This window comes from Perna viridis, chromosome 3, assembly GCF_037379345.1.
Source record: "Perna viridis isolate PV_CMFRI_1.1 ecotype Kerala chromosome 3, ASM3737934v1, whole genome shotgun sequence".
NCBI lineage: Eukaryota > Metazoa > Mollusca > Bivalvia > Mytilida > Mytilidae > Perna > Perna viridis.
Window position 1 is genome coordinate 9,109,220 of NC_142447.1, and position 15,315 is coordinate 9,124,534.

Sequence of the window (15,315 nt, forward strand, 5' to 3'; positions counted from 1 at the left end):
TAGCACAGTGTCCATAGTGCATTATAATTTAAATTAATTACTGATAGCACAGTGCTAAGAAATCATAGTGCTGCAAAGAACAGTGCCATAATGGCCTGGGGAGTCCCTTATAACTCGAAAACCATAAGAAATATCTATAATGTGATTGAAAAATGCAGGCAGGGATTTTCTAAGAAATCCATGAATTAAAAATTTTGAAATCGGGCCAAAAATAAAAAAGTCAATTGTGAATTGTGTGTGTGTGGAGGGGGGCTGACTCCTTATAACTAAAAACGGTCATAAATGCATTAAATTTGATGATCCATTTGTTTACCAGATTAAATAAGGAATACAATAAAAAGGAATTATAAAAATCAAAGACAACTTTATAATGAATTTTTATTTCTCTGGAGTTCTTTACAATTATAATAATTTTATATCAAGCACACATCGGTTTCAGAGTAGTTTAGCTTGAGCATGTAAAACTTGTTAAAATCAGTTAGAATTCATTTCGGGCAAATTAAACATTTTAATGATGCACATCTGAACAGCAAAAATAGTGTACTGCTACTGAACACTTACAAATGAATTAATATAATATTACTACATGTATTTTATAAACCGCCTTGGTGGTCTCAGGTAAATGTGCTCATCATAAGGAATGAAGATCATGAATTTGATCCCTGACGGAATCACACCAAAGACTTTAAAATTGGCAGTCACTGCCTCTCCGTCAAGCATACCGTATTTCAAGAGATAGATAGAGTGACAGCTGGTTTGCACGGTCAAAATGATGTGTTAAAGTAAGGTGACATGCCGTCCTTCAGCTGTTGCTTCTGTGAGCTACCAAATAAAGATCCGCCTAAGCGTGTCGGACTAGTACAAAGCAGAGTTTGTCTGATCGGCAATGAAATGCATTAAATATCTGCCGTTGAATGGTAATCCATAATCAATCAATCAATCAATCAATATCTTATCAATAAAATTATTCATCAATAAGGGAACCTTTAAAAGACAAAATCAAAATTTGCATTGTCTTAAATGACAAATCGTGCTTTCTGTTATTTATTAATAATTCAAATGGTTATTAAAAAAGCTGTGGATACCAATGTATGTCATTGTAACTGTCTTGAGATTCTTTTTGGTATGCAGGCATGTGTACATATGTTCTACAGAATATATCTTATGCAGATTTTTTTTCTTAATTGAGTACATCTGTACTTAGATTTCTCTTTTGTGGAGCCTACATGTTTTTGTGGTGAAAGTTTATTCTCAAGACCAGACAAGATGGACCTATTTCAAAGCGAATTCAGTTATTGGAAAAATCTGGATTGCAGTTTAGGACAATACGTTATACTAGTTTCATTCATAAAACTTTAAAATAATTCCAGGAACTAACTATTCATAGCAATTATGTATATTTTGCCAATACTACAACAAATATTGTGGACACTTGATGTTGACACAAGTATAAAGGACAATTGCAAAATAAATAGATACTATATCAGTATGATTTTTATTTTGATCAGCCGAAGTTTTTATTAGATTCCAGCAAAATAAACACATACTTAAGAATACATCTCACATCATATGGAAAATCTCTTTTAAAGTGTCCCCACTATTAAGAAAAAAAAGAACAACCATGATTCTTGTAAGTTTAGATAAAACCTGTGTCCAATAATGTAACAATATCTTTCATACAAGATACATGGAGCTGCATATTTACACATATAAGATAAAACAAATGAACAAATGAAGTCACACAAGTTTCAATATGGCAATCTTCATTTAAAATTGACTTTGTTGTCCTGTTAGAAATGGTCTAGAAAGTTGGGAGAACTTCCTGTGGAATACATGTACATGTAGTCCCTACAAGTACTGTTTGATAACTATTTCATATAAATTCAATATAATAATTTCTTTTTTACTGTCGAAATCATAAAAAAAATATACATAAATATCTAATACTGGTATTTAAGATTTAAACCATTTGATCTCTAATTTCGATAATTCAAGTTTTTGATTTTTTAATTTGATTTGATTTGCCTTGTACAATTTGACTTTTAAAACTTCCAATTGGAAAAAAAATTCCTATAGGAAAATTGTCTTCCGATTGGAGCAAATAATTGATAAATGATTCCCATTGGAATAATAATGTTCCAATTGGAAATCAATATACCAATTGGAAAATTAATTTTCCAACTGGAATTATATTCTCCAATTGGAAGAAAGTTTCCAACCGGAAATTTTGTTTTCCAATTGGAAAAAGTGAATTTCCAATGGGAAAAATGTTCCCATTCTTTCTTTTTTCAAAACTTAAAGAATATGTTTACTATCTTCACAATGAAATCATTATATTTGTTTTTCCAATTTAATTCCGCACAGTTTGGTGCATAATATAATATATTTACTCTAAAAATGGCGATTTGGGGATTTGCAAAAATTAGAATTGCAAATTTAAATTATAAAGAGTTTATGGTTACTGGTATATGCAGTACAGTATTAATTAAAGATTTTATACATGAAATTATGATATTTGTAATATAATAATACATTATCAAATTTGTTTGCTGGTACATGTCAACATCTCTTAATAAAAACTACAAATATGAAGTCTGATTTCGTAGCATTTATTTGTTGGCAAAACATAAGAGTTACCTGTATTTTAATATAATACATATCGGTGAAACAATCATGCAGAAAAAAATGAAAGAATGCACATACATTATTGAAGGCAGACAGGTATAAAAAAAAATCTGCTTAAGCGCAATAATGATTCATCATAAAAAGTAGTACTCATGGGTTCAGTAGTAACCTTTTTGTTTTGGAAAGTAGAAAAGATGGATTTATATTCAAAGTGCATTTGTTATAAAGAAAGACAAAATATTTCACTACATCTCTTTATCCTTGACTTTCCATCTTGATTGGAATCTTAAATTGCTCAAATATATGAGGTACAACCGAAGTTTTTTTAGTTTAAAGATTTTTAAAGAGTTTAAACTGCATAGTAGTTTTGATAACAAGAGTTTGAGAGTTTGTATCCTTGTTTGAATTGAAAAATTCCTAGAGAAAGGTAATTATTTATTGTAAAAAAAAGTGTATAGTTTTGACATTTCCAACTCAGGGCCTAATCTAGACAACACTGGCAAGGTCAAGCTTTAGTCAATTCTGTTTGAAAACTAACAATATTGACATATGTGTTCATATCATCTTATACAAATCACTGTCGAAGAGAGCACAATTTAGATTAGGTCGTTGGTCAACCTAGCTCCCCTAGTCCACAGGATTCATTTCTACTTCATGCATCTCCAACCCGAAATTTCAAAGTGTGGATTTTTTCCTACTTTGAAAATCCATATTATATTGATAGTCAATGATTCACAATGGAGATCACATTTTTGAAGAAATGCTGGTTTAGGTGTAAAGTGTCAAGAAATTTGAGGACATAAAGTTCACAGCCAGAAATACCAAAAACAATAAAAGAAAAGAAGATCCATAAATGCATTAATAAATGAGTATAATTGATATGCATTTCATTAAAACAGATAGTTCTCTTTAAAATGACTAAGTTTTTTATCGTTTTTTTAGCTTGCAATTTGGTTACATGAATATTGGATGTCTTCCTTGACTCAGTGCCTCAGCAATATTTAATTAATATTATAGTTTAGTGTCACTATAATGACTTATTTCATTTCAAAAGTTTAAAAATAAAAATAAATCTGTACCTACCGACCTTACAAAATTTCAGAATGTTGATCGGAAACATAACTTTAAACATAAACATAAATTTTTTTCCGGCTTTTGAGATTTCTCATCAAATGACTGACATGCATCAATAAGTTCACTTACCAATCTGTCTTACATGCACTCGAAAGCGTTGATTTTATCCCGGAAAGTATTTTGCAGGGTCAAAGATTCAGCAAATGTTGTGTGCTGTACAATATAAGCGTGCAGATTACAAATTGGATCACTAGGTCACGGATCGACATTGATTGATCGTTGGGGTTTAGCGTCCGGATATGACTATGACTGGGGCCTGTGTAAACGCTTCGATGCTTTACACCGTCCGTAAGAGACCCCAAATGATTGCCGAGGGCGTTAAATAACCCTTCAGTCCGTCACGAATTACAAATACCACATATGAGTGCAACCCGGGTCTGAAAGTATTGAGTATATATATGTTTGCACGAAAACAAAAATTAAACCAAGTAATGGTATAGTCAACTGATGGGCAGTGTCTCTCATATCGTGCATTTGATTGGCTAAAATTGTGTTACGAAAGATTTTTGGGGATTTTAATGGTTTATATCCACAAAGACAGTCGAATTATCTACTCAATTATGTGCTAGAACTAACAATGTCCTAGCTTAATAATGCATCGAATGAAGGGTGTATTGGATATACGGAAAGTGCTATCGTTTTCAACGTTATTGTTATAGTGTTATTTAAATACAGTACTGATTTCATGCTTCAAACCATGTCTAAGAATAATTTCTAAAACAAGAGATAGGGTACAGACTTTTTTATTGCACATATAAAGGACATTCATTTTTTTGCTATATAAAAGATAGAACAAGTTTTTCCGACGCAGTCGGTATAGCTTCGCTTTTTACCCTTTGACCTTGAGGACGCTCTTCTATGGAAATGCAAGTCACCTGATCGCAGTTCTTTTTCCCGATTGGCCAAATACTGATAACTCGGTGGCGTTCGAAGAATCTGTATAGAAATTTTGGAATTGCGTTCGAAAAAAAAATTGCGTGCCATGTGTTATGTATCAAAATGTAGAAACTGAGAAGTAAAAAAGAACAAAATTTGACTGCGTCGGCTATCTTTTTTTAAAGATAGTACTTGTTTTAATGAGAATATGCCTCGGACCCATCCCCACAACCGATAAATATTGACAGTCCTTTTTAAGTCGGTAATATTGTTTGCGATTTCTTGTACTCGTAATTTCAGTACTTAATATTCGCATATGATTTGCATAAATATGTAGTTATACGCCACGTAACGCTGCAGATCCTTGTCGTGTTTACCGCCATAGCGTCATAGTTTTAGTTTCATACGAGATAAAATGTACCTCTTAAGTATCATACACGTGTGTTCTACGTGTGTTTCTTGCTTGTGCGAGAACGGGAAGTTTACATGAAATGATCGGTTAGCTTTGAACATTACCCAGTTTCCGATTCAGCCACTGAGGCTCGTTACAAGGCCAGATAGGTCATATACATTTAGCATGCCCCGATATTTATGAATATTCAGTGCCATCTGCTTAATCTAGTTCCTAAACTGGTTCTATGGTCAATATCATAAGCGACCCAAAAATCGCTACTACGTACCTTTTGTAAAACATATTACACACGTCTATTCATGCTTTTTGCTTGCATTAGAACGGGAAGTTTAAAATGATCGGTTAGCATTGAATTAGTTTAAACATATTTTATTTCATATAGTCGTGAATGTGATAACATACATACAAATATAATAGATATAGGATCCAGAAACAAGCATAGTTATGCTTTTATAAATCTGTCTTCATAAGAACCAGCATGATATAATTGACATTTTTTTTTTGCATGCTCAATGACAAATACATTGAATAAAATATAGCACAGTTTAAGAACTTGTAAAGAATTCAGTTGAAAAAATAAAGTGAAGGAAAACAATTACAAAAAGAAATGTATATGTTGGAATAATCAGTAAATTTCCAAGAGATGAGAGAAAAAATTTTTTTCTTTTTGTCAAATAAGTAAATAAATGTATGAATGTATGAGTATCAATAACACTTAAGTTATGTTTTAATCCTTTTACTTTTCAGAATGAATTTCTGGAAAAGCTTAAAAACCATAGAGTTTAGTTCATCTGATAGCTGCATAGATCCAAAGATAAATAAGCTGGTAACAATCCTAACATTGATATTACAATCTGTCATAGCATTAAACATATCTTGTCTTATAGTAGCATATCTTTGACAGTGTAAGGTGAAATGTTCAACTGTTTCTATTTGCCCACAAATATATCTTGGTGAGTCAGATAAATGTTTTAGGAAAAGATGCTCATTTAAGGAACTGCAATGCATTCTGAGACGTGCATGTAGGATCTGACCAAGTCTACAACCAGAGTAATTGAAAGATGGGGTCTTTCTATTTTTATTTGACAATTGCCGTTTAAAGGAGGCAACAGATTCAGTATTTCGTAACTCGGAAGGCAAAGTATTCCAGTCTTTTACTGTAGACGGAAGAAAATAATCTGAATAAAAATTTGTTCTTGTTCTCACTTCCTGAATATTGTTAGTCTGACGCGTGTTTAGGTTGTGTAGAACACCAGCAGTGTCTGGTATTAGATCTGTCAGATATCGCGGTGTTTTCCCATTTAACATCTTATGGAATAACAACAGTCTGGGGTTTTTCCCTCTGTCCGTCAGTTTTTCCCAGTGAGTTTCGGTGTACAGATTTTGGTGTGAGGTCAATTTGGTCCCACCTGTAACTATCCTGGCTGCTTCGAGTTGTATATTTTCAACTTTATCTATCTGACCTAAATTTTTTTTTTATCCCAAATTACATCCGCATACTCTAGGATGGGGCGTATAAAAGAGATATAAATTTTTTCTAGTGTAAACCGATTAAGCAAAAACTATAATTTTTTTCAAAATATTCAATCTCTTATAGGCTTTAGCAACGACTTAATCTATATGACTGTGCCATAGACCATCACTGGAGAAAATGACACCGAGGTGTCTAGAAACATTTTTTATCTTTTGATTAGCCATAACGAATGGAGGATAATCAGGTTTATTCAGTTTTCTAGATACAACAAGTGATTCTGTTTTATGTGGGTTAAATGTAACCAACCATGTAGATGCCCATTTGTTTATTTTCTCAATAACCCCATTCAGAATAGTAGCTGATTCATTTGGGTTGTCAACCCCCATATATAAGGTAGTATCATCCGCAAAAAGCTTAATGACAGAATTAATGCAATATTACCAAGTTTCCAATTCAAACACAAGCGTTCGTTACAACTGATTATATAAAGGTCATATATGTTATCAGGACACTGATATCTATATATAGCCATTACCAGTTGTTTAATCTTGTTCCGGATGATTGAAAACATTCGGGTCATAACGGTTACGAAAGAGTGCGCAATAATATCAAGGGAACCAAGCGGAAGTCACCAGATTTTAGAGCATTATATCGTATTTGTACCATTTCGGATGTTAATCAGTGACAGTGAATATTTGACGATTAGCGACTCTAAAGACTTCAGTCTTTGATATATTCATACAAATCGATTGGGTATCAATATTCGAATGAATATATCAATTAAAGATCATTTTACTTCTTATCGTATGTGAGGAAACACTGTGTTCATCCTGGACGGAAAACCACCATTTTGGATGAGAAAGCGTGTAGAATCATTTGCAGTCTCGATGAAATGTACATATTTCACACGGCGACTTAAAGAGGGTTTCCCATAACACAAGTGTTCTCTCGAAGTATGCAGAACACTGTAAATCTCGCAAGAATCGTCCAACCTGGAAATTTGTATAGGAAATACATCGGTCTATCCATTTGCAATCGATTGATACCAAGTTTGAAAAAAATCCTCTCACACGATGAACTGGTACATTTAAAAGGGGCCCCCTAACGGTCTTGGTTGTGCCACCTGGCAATTGATATGCAATGTATCTACGTCCGTAAAAATATCTTCGTATTCCCAGATAGCAAACAGATGTTGGGCCAATGTTGGCATTATGTTGGCATCTTCGTTGCGCCAACGATGGCAAATGATCTTGGCATGACATTTTACTCATCGGACCAACGTCATCCCCAACGGTTGGCGCGACGTTGGCCTAATGTCTATCGATTAACATGTACGACACATCGCCAACAACTGACCTATATTCCATCAACTTGCCTACCTACTACGAATTGAGATTACTGAAGTGTCCTTTTTAATTTTTGTTTTTGTGTTGTTTTTTGCATTTAAAACAAGTTGGAAACAAAACAATTTGTCCTGTAATGTTTTTTTTTGTTTATCGCGTACAGCAAACATTTGAAAAAACACCCAATGTGACATAACCTAGAAAATTTTTCAATTAATGAAAAGTCAATAACTTAAAACAAGCTAGAACATTCTTTTTTCTATCTCTTCTTATCATCTGTGAAAAATTTTAATTAACCAAAACTCAGTTGAAATTTATATCTTTTAAAGTGCATATGATAGAGGGGCAGCCATTCAACTGATTCGAAATTGGTTAAAACATATCTGGAATAATTATTGATTCATTTTTTCTTGTCATACCTTTTTTGCAATAGGAATGGGTAAAAAATGTAAGTTGTAATAAATAAAAAATATATATAATTTTTAAAAACAGGTTCTTCACAAATGTACAATGTATCACATAAACAATAGAATTGTGTACAATTTGTCCATCCAATTTCCTAGAATTCACAATTGTTCGTTTGTAAATCGAATCATTGTCTGTTTTTGCTGTGTTTCCTTTTTTTGTCTTCTCAACGCTTTGCTTTGGCTCACCATTTCGAGCAGCTGCATATAAAAACCAATTCTTAACAATCTTATCGGTGTCAATATCCGATGCAGTAACTGTCAATATGTTCGTCTTACAGCTCCTATAATGTAGAATATTGTCTGTTTCAATATCAAAAACAGATGTTCACGCTTGTGTTTTAAGTTCTTAATATTTGCCACACGGTTCCTGTTGGAGTTTCATTTTTGTATTAAATAATCCCATTTTTATTTAAACACACACACACAGAGTTCAGTGACCAATGATTTTTCATACTGAAAATTCAAGGCTTAACTGGTCTCTTTTGTTTAGATTTCTGGCGATGATAAATACAGTAGTTTTTCCAGTATTTATAGGAGAAGTGTTATAATAATGCGTATAATAATTATGTTGAAAGACTGATGTTTGTAACAAGCGCCAACATTTCAACTTTTCAAAGTCAGTCATTCATCTCGTCAACAGGCACCAAGATTTCGACCTTTCAAAGTCGGTCACTCATCTTGTTAACAAGCACCAAGATTTCGACCCTTTAAAGTCGGTCACTCATTTTGTTAACAAGCACCAAGGTTTCGCCCTTTCAAAGCCAGTCATTCATCTTGTTAAAAAGCACCAAGATCTGACCTTTTAAAGTCAGTCACTCAACTCGTTGACATGCATCAATATTTCGAACTTTCAAATCCGCTAAACACACCAGAGTTTGACCATTTATGTCAATCACTCAGCCACGAAGTTAGTCTCTTTATACCATACCATAAATGTAAGATTTGTTTAATGCAAAAAATAACGTAAATCAATTTGTTTTAAAAGCTCATTAGTACAAACATTTTTACAAACACTACAGCAGGCCAATCTACAAAGTGCTAGAATATTTTACATTTATTATTTTATAATACTAACCTCCTCTTCCATTTGCGCTTCATTGTGCCTTCCTTTTCATTTCAATGTTGGCAAATATTTCCCCTTCCCCTGCTATACCATCATGGATGCCTTTGAGTAGAAGTCTTAAAAAATATCAACATCAGATGTTTTTCATCTATACGTTTAAGTACTTTTATCCCCACAAATCAATGGGGGAAGGGGAGGGTAAAACAGCCTTTTTAATGATAATGTGTTTTAATCTTGATGATACATATGTACATACATATAAACTTGTCCTGAATAATAAATTAAAAATTGTGTGAAAAGTAAGACGAATTTCCACATATATGTACATTTCGTTTTGGCTCGCCGGGTTTTATAAACTAGATAAGTAAATAATAATGCATACATATATCATCATACAGGTACGAGAACACAATTAATTCCCTTTGGTTTTCATTGTATATAGTTCCAACTTTGGTAGTAGGTACCTTCCTCATTTTTTCATATTTTTACTGGAAACTTATTTGCTGAAGTTTTGCCTCTAATTGGTAGAAAATAGGTTAAAATTACATGGGATTTTTTTTCATTAATCAATTCTGACTAAAAGTTGTGATTTGGTTCAGTGGAAGAAGGTTAAAATTTAGGACTTTTAACTCAGTTCATTTGTCATGTTTACCCCATCTCCGAATTATATGTATTAATTTCAGAAAATGATGGTAAAATTTTCTACAATTTATATATAAAATCCTGTTTGTACATATCTTTAGGCCAGAGAAGTTTTATTCAGTTTGCACCAGTGGAATTTTTTTAATCTGCTCAAATGTGTATATTGAAATGCACTTGAAAATTAATTGCGGTCTCCTGCCTAATAAGGGGGTTGCCTGGGTATCAGAAATTGTATTTGCTAGTATTTGCTGGGGGTAATTTGGTGTTTATTTTCAAGAATTCAGTAAATCTATATGAAATAATAAGATTTTGGCCCTTTATTCTCTATTTTCTGAAATTGAAATAAAAAATATGGTTTCTATGGGATTTTCCATTGAAATTGCACTTTTGCTAAGGTGCTAGGTATGAAATATAGACCAGTGGGGAAAATATTGTACAGCTTTGAGTTTTTCTCCTCTAACTATACACTAGGAACATCAAATTAACAAAAAACATACTTTATGAACAAGGTTTAGGCAGAAATCTGACAATTCAGTGTAATTTTTATGAACCCAGTCAATGAAATATGGCAAAATCAGGAGTTATCACAGCCTTGTCTTAGGATCTATAAAATCACAGATATGTGTTTTATTGGTCCGAATCTTTTGTATTTGCTAGTAAATAATATAAATAATGTGAAAAAAACCTAATATATTCATTCCATTGATATTCATGCATCTAATGTAAGTCACTACATGTATATACCTTGTGATGTCTCAAAAACACCTAATTTTAGAGTTCCGCGTATACTATAAGGTTTCAAAAATGAAATTTTTTGTAGAAAACTGGAAAAATACAGCTGACTGTCTGCTTATGTACCTGATAAGGTTAGAACCTTACATTATTTTACATTTGTTTCAGATCTTTCATCATTCAAAACCCAAATAAAGGCTAACTTTTAATATTGGACACAATCGCACTTGAACAAGCTCTGTACAGGTCTGGTTTAAATTGATCTGGAGTGACAGTTTTAGCTTTGAAACCACTTCTTATTGTTTTCAATGTACATTTGATATGTGTAGACCACTTTATGTTTGAAGTTGATCAATTTAAGTCATTGTCAGCATCATAAAATGAGTTTTCATATGTGTACCCCTATACATGGTCTAAAAGTGCATTGACCATGGCCGCATGTATAAAAACCCAATTTTTGGCCTTAAAGCAGCTGGAACTTGAGTAAACTGAACTGCATTGCATCAAATACACATAATATGATGCAACCAATGTAAAAAATCACAAAAATATTGCATTTAAAAAAAAAAATGTACATTTTAGAGGGGCCTTATTTCCTTCAACCATTGGACATGCGAGTCATGCAATGTACCACTGATACTAAATTTGCTATAACTTGTATATTTTTCAACTAATCATGATGAAACTTTGTACTTGAAGTCAAAAAAGGTTCATCTTGACATGCGTGCAGTGTTTATTCAAATTGAGCACATTTATTGATCTAATAAGGGGGTTGCCTGGGTATCAGAAATTGTATTTGCTAGTATTTGCTGGGGGTAATTTGGTGTTTATTTTCAAGAATTCAGTAAATCTATATGAAATAATAAGATTTTGGCCCTTTATTCTCTATTTTCTGAAATTGAAATAAAAAATATGGTTTCTATGGGATTTTCCATTGAAATTGCACTTTTGCTAAGGTGCTAGGTATGAAATATAGACCAGTGGGGAAAATATTGTACAGCTTTGAGTTTTTCTCCTCTAACTATACACTAGGAACATCAAATTAACAAAAAACATACTTTATGAACAAGGTTTAGGCAGAAATCTGACAATTCAGTGTAATTTTTATGAACCCAGTCAATGAAATATGGCAAAATCAGGAGTTATCACAGCCTTGTCTTAGGATCTATAAAATCACAGATATGTGTTTTATTGGTCCGAATCTTTTGTATTTGCTAGTAAATAATATAAATAATGTGAAAAAAACCTAATATATTCATTCCATTGATATTCATGCATCTAATGTAAGTCACTACATGTATATACCTTGTGATGTCTCAAAAACACCTAATTTTAGAGTTCCGCGTATACTATAAGGTTTCAAAAATGAAATTTTTTGTAGAAAACTGGAAAAATACAGCTGACTGTCTGCTTATGTACCTGATAAGGTTAGAACCTTACATTATTTTACATTTGTTTCAGATCTTTCATCATTCAAAACCCAAATAAAGGCTAACTTTTAATATTGGACACAATCGCACTTGAACAAGCTCTGTACAGGTCTGGTTTAAATTGATCTGGAGTGACAGTTTTAGCTTTGAAACCACTTCTTATTGTTTTCAATGTACATTTGATATGTGTAGACCACTTTATGTTTGAAGTTGATCAATTTAAGTCATTGTCAGCATCATAAAATGAGTTTTCATATGTGTACCCCTATACATGGTCTAAAAGTGCATTGACCATGGCCGCATGTATAAAAACCCAATTTTTGGCCTTAAAGCAGCTGGAACTTGAGTAAACTGAACTGCATTGCATCAAATACACATAATATGATGCAACCAATGTAAAAAATCACAAAAATATTGCATTTAAAAAAAAAAATGTACATTTTAGAGGGGCCTTATTTCCTTCAACCATTGGACATGCGAGTCATGCAATGTACCACTGATACTAAATTTGCTATAACTTGTATATTTTTCAACTAATCATGATGAAACTTTGTACTTGAAGTCAAAAAAGGTTCATCTTGACATGCGTGCAGTGTTTATTCAAATTGAGCACATTTATTGATCTAATAAGGGGGTTGCCTGGGTATCAGAAATTGTATTTGCTAGTATTTGCTGGGGGTAATTTGGTGTTTATTTTCAAGAATTCAGTAAATCTATATGAAATAATAAGATTTTGGCCCTTTATTCTCTATTTTCTGAAATTGAAATAAAAAATATGGTTTCTATGGGATTTTCCATTGAAATTGCACTTTTGCTAAGGTGCTAGGTATGAAATATAGACCAGTGGGGAAAATATTGTACAGCTTTGAGTTTTTCTCCTCTAACTATACACTAGGAACATCAAATTAACAAAAAACATACTTTATGAACAAGGTTTAGGCAGAAATCTGACAATTCAGTGTAATTTTTATGAACCCAGTCAATGAAATATGGCAAAATCAGGAGTTATCACAGCCTTGTCTTAGGATCTATAAAATCACAGATATGTGTTTTATTGGTCCGAATCTTTTGTATTTGCTAGTAAATAATATAAATAATGTGAAAAAAACCTAATATATTCATTCCATTGATATTCATGCATCTAATGTAAGTCACTACATGTATATACCTTGTGATGTCTCAAAAACACCTAATTTTAGAGTTCCGCGTATACTATAAGGTTTCAAAAATGAAATTTTTTGTAGAAAACTGGAAAAATACAGCTGACTGTCTGCTTATGTACCTGATAAGGTTAGAACCTTACATTATTTTACATTTGTTTCAGATCTTTCATCATTCAAAACCCAAATAAAGGCTAACTTTTAATATTGGACACAATCGCACTTGAACAAGCTCTGTACAGGTCTGGTTTAAATTGATCTGGAGTGACAGTTTTAGCTTTGAAACCACTTCTTATTGTTTTCAATGTACATTTGATATGTGTAGACCACTTTATGTTTGAAGTTGATCAATTTAAGTCATTGTCAGCATCATAAAATGAGTTTTCATATGTGTACCCCTATACATGGTCTAAAAGTGCATTGACCATGGCCGCATGTATAAAAACCCAATTTTTGGCCTTAAAGCAGCTGGAACTTGAGTAAACTGAACTGCATTGCATCAAATACACATAATATGGATGCAACCAATGTAAAAAATCACAAAAATATTGCATTTAAAAAAAAAAATGTACATTTTAGAGGGGCCTTATTTCCTTCAACCATTGGACATGCGAGTCATGCAATGTACCACTGATACTAAATTTGCTATAACTTGTATATTTTTCAACTAATCATGATGAAACTTTGTACTTGAAGTCAAAAAAGGTTCATCTTGACATGCGTGCAGTGTTTATTCAAATTGAGCACATTTATTGATCTAATAAGGGGGTTGCCTGGGTATCAGAAATTGTATTTGCTAGTATTTGCTGGGGGTAATTTGGTGTTTATTTTCAAGAATTCAGTAAATCTATATGAAATAATAAGATTTTGGCCCTTTATTCTCTATTTTCTGAAATTGAAATAAAAAATATGGTTTCTATGGGATTTTCCATTGAAATTGCACTTTTGCTAAGGTGCTAGGTATGAAATATAGACCAGTGGGGAAAATATTGTACAGCTTTGAGTTTTTCTCCTCTAACTATACACTAGGAACATCAAATTAACAAAAAACATACTTTATGAACAAGGTTTAGGCAGAAATCTGACAATTCAGTGTAATTTTTATGAACCCAGTCAATGAAATATGGCAAAATCAGGAGTTATCACAGCCTTGTCTTAGGATCTATAAAATCACAGATATGTGTTTTATTGGTCCGAATCTTTTGTATTTGCTAGTAAATAATATAAATAATGTGAAAAAAACCTAATATATTCATTCCATTGATATTCATGCATCTAATGTAAGTCACTACATGTATATACCTTGTGATGTCTCAAAAACACCTAATTTTAGAGTTCCGCGTATACTATAAGGTTTCAAAAATGAAATTTTTTGTAGAAAACTGGAAAAATACAGCTGACTGTCTGCTTATGTACCTGATAAGGTTAGAACCTTACATTATTTTACATTTGTTTCAGATCTTTCATCATTCAAAACCCAAATAAAGGCTAACTTTTAATATTGGACACAATCGCACTTGAACAAGCTCTGTACAGGTCTGGTTTAAATTGATCTGGAGTGACAGTTTTAGCTTTGAAACCACTTCTTATTGTTTTCAATGTACATTTGATATGTGTAGACCACTTTATGTTTGAAGTTGATCAATTTAAGTCATTGTCAGCATCATAAAATGAGTTTTCATATGTGTACCCCTATACATGGTCTAAAAGTGCATTGACCATGGCCGCATGTATAAAAACCCAATTTTTGGCCTTAAAGCAGCTGGAACTTGAGTAAACTGAACTGCATTGCATCAAATACACATAATATGGATGCAACCAATGTAAAAAATCACAAAAATATTGCATTTAAAAAAAAAAATGTACATTTTAGAGGGGCCTTATTTCCTTCAACCATTGGACATGCGAGTCATGCAATGTACCACTGATACTAAATTTGCTATAACTTGTATATTTT

The 15,315-nt window shown here is 32.4% G+C and overlaps 1 protein-coding gene and 1 long non-coding RNA gene across 2 annotated transcripts in view; one reads left to right on the top strand and one right to left on the bottom strand.

Moving 5' to 3' along the window:
- Nucleotides 1–4,855, bottom strand: part of LOC148620921 (uncharacterized) — a 42,805-nt gene extending 37,950 nt beyond the window's left edge. The window contains exon 1 of the long non-coding RNA XR_015921033.1: nt 3,829–4,855. This is a non-coding gene — a long non-coding RNA (uncharacterized LOC148620921). The remainder of the gene's footprint in view (nt 1–3,828) is intronic.
- The window catches only part of LOC148620923 (methyltransferase-like protein 27), a 58,808-nt gene that overhangs the window by 20,967 nt on the left and 22,526 nt on the right, over nt 1–15,315 (top strand). The gene's annotated exons all lie outside the window — the stretch shown is intronic.